Below are 7418 nucleotides of genomic sequence, written 5' to 3'. Positions count from 1 at the left end.
CGTCTCTCGCTCTTTCGATATTCTACCTGGTGGCGTTCGTGAGAGGCGAAACAAAGTGGGCTGGCCCTTCTCATGTGGTTGCAGCTTCTGAGCTTAGTGAGGCGGAACGTGTGGACTCGGCTGAATTAAGACGGTGACGCCAGTACGGCGTTAGTTCGGGAAGGCGGAAAGTGGAGGGCATCCGTGCCGTTCTTTTAAAAGGACCGGCATTCGTTTGTGGTTTGCGGTTGGACACGGGCCGTTTGTTCAAGCGTTTATTCGAGGGCGTACGACTACGAGCAGTTGAACTTGCAGCTTGTTTTCCTGTCTGCTCTATTTTTCTCTTCTGATTTTTTTTCTTCGGGAATCACAACACACATAATTCTCGAGAGCGGTGAGTGGACACTAAGAGTTTATACCTTTTGTGAAACATTGCAAAAAAGGCTTTTTTAAAGGCAGACCCTCCGTTCTCCGTTTCTGAGCCATACATATCATTCTCTGAGGTAACCACTTACAATCGCAAGGCGCAGTCTTCGTCAAAATTTTCCGGCCCGCAGGGCTCACCCGTTGAGCTATTAGCAGGAGGCTTTGAACTGCACTGCTGACGCACAAAATCTCCGAAGAGTGAGCGCACCCCTCGTTATCACCCCTGCGCAGCTCTGGCTGGAGCTCCAGGTGCCCTAAATGTTTTGTTGCATGCACAGCTCGTCAGCGGACCCCGCGAGCTCAACACTTTCGGCGAAGGCTGGACATATGTGCTGGTTTATGTGTGTGACGGTACCTATCAATCATTTACCTGAGTTCGAATCGATCTGTCAATCAATCAATCGGTCAATCGATTGGGCCAAAGCCCTGAATTTGGGTATAGACTCCTTTGTACGTCTTATGGGACCCAAACCCAAAGACGCTTTAACCTACCGTGTTGCATTAGTTTCGCGCTCTCTCTCTCTCTCTACCCTCCTAGCTCAAGCATCAGCCGCGACGGTGAGACAGAGATCGAAGTTCGGTTCCCCGGTCGTCCCGCACGTGTTCGTAACTGGAGCACCGCGGAGGCGCACGTACTTCCCGTTCCGAGACAGTCGGCGATGTGGTGAAACGCGATATCAGCCTCGGAGAAAGAGGATGCAGGCCGGCGCCGTCCGCGCATTCCCGCGGGGCTTCCCGCAGACGCGATCGGAGACCTTTTCTTCGCCTGGTTTCTCGTTTCTTTTCTCTTTCGACGTTCACCTCTTCGACCGCGCGATCAGAGCTCTCTCTCTCTCTCTCTCTCTCTCTCTCTCTCTCTCTCTCTCTCTCTCTCTCTCACGTCGCTGGTTGCGCATTACCTGTTCTGACGTGGTCCGCGCGCACCTCTGATCCGATGTGCCTGTTGTGCTCGTTGCAAGAGTAATGTACTCGAGTAATTATTGCACTCTGTAAAGGTCTGACAAGCCTAGAAATCGATGCACCACGACATATTAAGTCGCCATGAAGGCGGCTTATCTACGTAGCCAATACTTGCACGGTGCCGCCCGATCCTCATTTTCATCTTTCTTAAAAAGTGTGGAGCTACCATTAAATGAACGAACTATTTAAAAAATAGGCCACAAATTATTTTCGCCGGCCATTTGCGCGAGGCACCAAGCCAAAAACGACTCGTTTCATTCGATGGCCGATGAGCGGTAACAGCATGCGGAGTGTCATCCTCGCGACGTGTATATACGATGGCGACGGCCTGTCACTCACCGCTGTCGCTGGTACATACGCACAAAGCGACGAGACTTGGCGACTGAGCGGCGCTTGATCAGTGTAGCGTCGATTGCCGCCGCTTAAACGTACGATCACCTCGTGTTATCAGGGAAGTGTAACTGAGCTAGTACCCCGTTTTTAGTCTAAACACCATAATGACTGATAAAGACGATGATGAAAATACCTCTTTGATAATGCACTACATTTCTAAGGGGCACAGCGCAGTGGCGCTGAACTATATTTTACTGCGCCGAGACCAGTAAGAACTTCTGACCAGTTGCGCAACAAGACAAGGGACCAGCGAACGAGTAGACACACACACACTCGTTCGCCGGTTCCTTGTCTTGTTGCGCTGCTGGTCAGAAGTATACGAACCAACAAGCCCAAATTTCAACGTTACACCAGTGAGAAGTGAGCGAGACATACGCCGTAACATCCGTTCTTGTTCCACTACTGCTACAAGTATTTTACTGAACCGTTTCGATGCATGGGCTGTGGACGACAGCGCCTCCACTACGTACTCCTTCGCTGAAATTGCGTTAGAAAAGCAAGCTTCGCTCGCAAAACAGCTACATCAGAAATTACGTACCCGCAAAGCCTTCTCCAAATGACCAGTCTTGCGAGCATGCTTCCGGGCGATGGGCAAATTTTTCCGCAAACCCAAAAACTGAGCAACGCCAACGCGATGAGCGGCAGTAGTTCGACGGCTGCCAGCCCATCGCGCGATGTCGTCGGGCGCGGGCGTGTAGCCGCGAATTAGCGCCTCGTACGGTTAGCGCTATGATATGCGACGTGACGCCGGCGTTAGTCAGTTATTCTCCACGGTAAAGCGTAATGCGAGTTTTCCTCATCAGCTTTCCTCGTCAGTTTGAAAGTCTCGACCAACAATGGCCGGAAAACGGCTGGCCGTTAACCCAGTTTCTCGATAAAACATTTAGTTAGGTGATAAGTTATCTAAAAACAAAAGAAAATGTTAACTTACGTCTTGCCCGCCTCACAGAGTGTAGTTCTTAAAGGAAAAGGAAAGTTAACTGCGTTTAGGAACCACATTCTATGTTGGCCAGGCGCAAGACGTGAGTTTACAAATCTACTTGCGCCCACCTAACTAAATGTTTGACCAATCAACTGGGACGTCGGTCTGTTGCTTCTTCGCAAAAAGCTTTGCATGGCAGGATTTCTTTTATTTTTCACTTTTCCTACGTCACCCGTTGCTCGAACCGCTTTCTCGCTCTGCACGCAGGCGGCACGGTTTGTCTTCCTTTCGTTGCCTCCTCATCTATTCGCTTCGCGGCATTTCTTTGGCGTCGGGTGTCAACAGAAAGGGCGGAGGTAAAAGCTTAGTTCCTCCGTCGCGCGTGTTTGCTTCGCGCCCATTCCGCCGTCTCAGACGATGCGGCAGCTTTGGAGGTTATATAATAACTCATCCTCGGCATCCTCTCTCCAAGTCGGCTGGCGGGGTAGTCTTCGCCTCGCGTTCCACTCGGAGCGTCGAACCGCCCTCGGCCGACGGCGTTCGCGCCTTTATTTTCTTCCCGCGCTGCGAAAAAAGCGCGGGTAAATTGTGGCGGGAAACGCCGCGGCGAAGCGCGCGCGCTCCCGCGCGGGGTCGAGCGGCGGTGCGCGCTTAAGGTTCCGCGAAGGTTGAACGCGAACACGGACGCGCTTATGCAAACGTACCCCGGCTTTTCATCGGTGACGTAACGCTGGAGACGCGAGTTGGCCTGCTTTCGCGCATTTCGTGTGATTAGCTGTACACGAGAACCTCGCGCTCATGAAGGCGCGTACGTTTTAGAGGGGCCGATGAGTAGGGAGGGTCCGCGCGACCCGCCGCGTTTGTGTACCCCTCGGCGTCTCGTGACGTCTTATTACACAACGGACGGCGAGGCGTTTGCTATGCGCGCAGCTCGCGCAGCAACGCCCCCTCTAAACTCCTTTAGACGAATGAACCGGCTTTACGCGCGCCTGCTCGCTGAATGGTCGTAGCCGTGATGCTGTTCTAGTTGTGTGTGTGAGCGTATGGAAGGCAAAACTACGTGAGCTAGGTCGTCTCGTTGATACGGGCCTTTGTTGTTTTGAACCGTTCTTTGTCCGCGGGGCCTGTGGACCAACTCCATTTGTCTTGACTCGCCCGTCAGGTGCAGGTGACCGCGGACTGCGCGCTTTTGCGCAACGCTGACAATCTGTCCCCGCGTGTGACGCGCAGGTACTCGGCCTACCGCAATTGCTCGGCGATGCTGCGGACAGGCGTGTGCACTGACTTATTGGAAGCGCGCAGCGAGCGACGTGAAAGACCGACGGTTTTGAGAAAGTGGAGTGTCGGGAGCGGGCGACCGGGAGCTGTCCGTCGCTGACCGTGAGAGGAGATTAAGTGGGGCAATGGCCTGGTGCCCTGTCGAGCTGCTGGGAGGCTGAAGTGGAATAGAAAATGACGAGCGAGGCTAAAAACGAGGGGACAAGTGTCGGCGAGCGTGCGGAGAGGTATTAAGCGTCGGGTCATGCCACACAGTTCCGCGTCGCTGGCTACTTTTAGCTCTCGATTGGCTCCCGGAGGGCATAATGCTTACGCTTAAAGACGAGAGTATTTTCAAGAGCAGCCGTGTCCACTTGCCTTCTGACGTGTGCCCGTTTCTCTCATCCTGAGGTAGCAGCATCCACGCCGTCATGGTTTCGTTTGCCAGCTGTGTATAGTCTTTGAGGGGCGTTAGCTGTTTGAACTTTGTCTGATCGGATATATGTATATATAAAAAAAAAACACTTCTTGCCAAAGTTCTTGTTTTGATTCTTGATCTATGCTGACACGATTCTGAACAATGTACAGAACAGATACCGTTGTTTAAAGTCCGTGCATTAACCTACTTCCATGTTCTGTGCCTACTTTCCTTTCAATCAGGGTGGATGTTTGGCCGAGTTGGTTGCTCATGATGAAAAACTGTAGCGCTCGAGACAAGGACACAACAGAGACGACAACACATGCGCTAACTTTCAACTGAATCTTTATTCAATGCACAAACAGCTTTTAAATACTGCGAGAGCATCAAAATATCGTCCCACAAGCCTATCACACCGCAAGTCACTTTTCATATTTTGCTCGAGCCATCAAGAAAAATCATCTCCTTCTTTGATAGAGATACAGACGGAATGCTGACCACACTTATATTCTAAGTTTTTTATTCGTCTTGCTTCAATAATCTCCCGTGTTAGCTGTTTCGTCTTCGTTGCGTCCTTGTCTCGAGCGCTACAGTTTCTCATCATTTCCTTTCGAGCTCCTGGTCGCTTGTGTTGCAACTTACAGAAAGGCTAACCATACAGCTGTGCGGTGTGTCAGCCGCATATCTCTTGTTAGTTATTACTTATGCCCTATGTCACCTAACGTGTGGGTTTAGTTAAAGAAGTATGTTTGCGGGCTGTGCTGTCGACTCTTCTCAGTTATGACAACGACAATATTAGCGACAAGAACAGCACCTCTGTCGCCAATGACGACGACAACGACCACAGCTGTGCGAACAAAACCACACCTGCAACAAATGAGACACTTTCGCCTCCTCGTGCATGGGGATCTCCCTCAGTGGGATCTCCTCACGATGTCGAAAGATCGGGTGATGCGCGGCGGTGGCGGCGGCCGGCAAGGTCCTTCGCCTCGCGGCGCCGCTTGTTGTTCTTTGGAAGCGTGGGCGATGCGAGCCGAGGCGGGAGAAGGCGCAAGAGTAACGGCGCGTAACGATCGGACGCACCTGGCGCCCGATCACGACCCGCGTGGCCGGGCAATTCGTTCTGGGACGGGCCGAAATAACGCTCCGGTTATTCCCGCCTGCGCTGCCCCTGTCCGCGCAGCGGCCGATGCGTCGCTGTTTGTAAACGCAGCTGCAGGTGTATACGTCTCTCCTTCTCTCCTTTATTTAAGGAAACACACACTCGCTCTTACACCGTGGTTGGTTACTGGACGCGAGAAATCCTGTCAACCGCCACGCTCGTGCCGCCCGGAGAACGAGTCGTGTACGGCACGTTCCGCGGTAACAGCTGGTGTCACGTCGCGGGGTGCTTTTTTTTTCAATTTTTTTTTTCTTTTCGAGTCTGGTAACCTCCGGGCGATGCACTTTGCGATCGAGCGCAAGCTGACGTCGTGGTTATTTGTGCACGCGACCGTGCGCGACTGCTTGGGGAGCCGCGACGAAAGGCGTAACGCCCTCGCCGACACTTTCACTCAGCAGGGAAGACTCGCTGCGTCTCAACGCGGCCAAAGCCTCCGTATAAAGAACAAACGCAGAAAAAAAAAGAAATACGTCTGGGCGCTTTTCCTGAAGGGAACAAAGGAGCAGCGTGCGGGAGTGCCGGTTTACTTTCACGTATACACAGTGCAGTGAAGTTTCCCTGGAGCTGAAGGTGTTGCGTAGCCTTAAAAACCGGCAGCCTTTGATTCTTTCTTTTTTTCAGCAGTGTGAGCATGGTATAAGATGTGCGAGCATGGAAGTTGAAAGGACTGTGAAGGCAATTTGTAGCTTGCCTTTTATGGTTACTGGCACTGTGGTCTAATCTCAAAGACACCACTCTCTCCGAAAACGGAGCTTTTATAAGTAGATTCAATTCAATTCAATTCAATTCGTTTATTTCACCATATGCATGGTAGGAACTCTTGGGCAAAAAGCTGCTCGAGGCAGCTTGACAGGGCCCAAGAGACCACAACAAGGCAGGCCAGCGTGGCAATACAAACACCAAGGGAGAAAAACAAATATAAAATCGAAGCTGACATGTTCATACATGAGGACACGCAATACAAATCAAGTAGGTAGACAAGCAGTTAGTATTGCAATAGTGCAGTCAGTCATCAATGAGTGTATTACATTAGATGTCCAGTTTAGAACCGAAGGGAGATTATGTTTTAGTGAATGATGTTTATAATTAGTTCGAAAGCGCGGAATGTACCAGTTATCAATGCTTCTGGCAGAAAGAATATGTTGGATGTGGGATGCAAATAATGCGTGATAGAGCTGGATCTTTATCTGCGTAGGCAGGAATGTTCGACAGCGTGAGATCGCCCCGGCTGCTGCGGATACTTTCTTGCATATGTTCTCAACATGCAAGTCCCAGTTCAAGTTACTACTAAACGTGACTCCAAGTATTTTGTGGGATTCTACAATTTCAATATTTTGGGCTTCATAATTTATTGGGTGATTAACCTGAAATCTTTTATTTTTCGCTCGGAAAACAATAGATGACGCCAATAAACAAAAAACAGCTGTCGCCATCACCGGCTGATGTCGAAAGTAAAATGCGTGCGTCGACAGCGAATTTCTGATGCGAATCCCAGAGGCTATGTATGCTACATTGCTGTCCACTTCAAAATGGCGGCGAGCCGTCCTTTTCTGTTAGGACGTTACGAGTTTGAATCGGTTGGTTGAATCGGTTTCTCCCCGCTAAATGCCTTTGTCACTGCCGCACTAAAGTTAGCGTAGCCAGAAAGGGCCAGATAACACATTTTTGCTGAGAACTGTAATTGGGTGGAAATGTCCTCGGTGTCTCGTTAATTAGGCTTAGTTCGCTTGGACAGGAAGCCGTCCGCGGAAGCTGGTGCATAACCACCTACAAACCTCTAGTGGAGATCAGTGGTTAAAACTTGTCATCCACATTAAATAAGAAAAACGAAACTAAAACTGCTTCGAAGGGAACTAAATATGCAAGAAAGCATCGAATAAAGTTTTGCGGAGGAAAGTGCA

General features: G+C 50.6%; 1 protein-coding gene across 5 annotated transcripts in view; it reads left to right on the top strand.

Moving 5' to 3' along the window:
* The window catches only part of LOC149341964 (uncharacterized), a 262364-nt gene that overhangs the window by 123685 nt on the left and 131261 nt on the right, over nt 1-7418 (top strand). The gene's annotated exons all lie outside the window — the stretch shown is intronic.

Source organism: Amblyomma mixtum, chromosome 5 (genome assembly GCF_055824585.1).
Source record: "Amblyomma mixtum isolate Tamu chromosome 5, ASM5582458v1, whole genome shotgun sequence".
Taxonomy (NCBI): domain Eukaryota; kingdom Metazoa; phylum Arthropoda; class Arachnida; order Ixodida; family Ixodidae; genus Amblyomma; species Amblyomma mixtum.
Note: the sequence above shows the minus strand (reverse complement) of the source record. Positions and strands in the feature narration are given on the sequence as shown.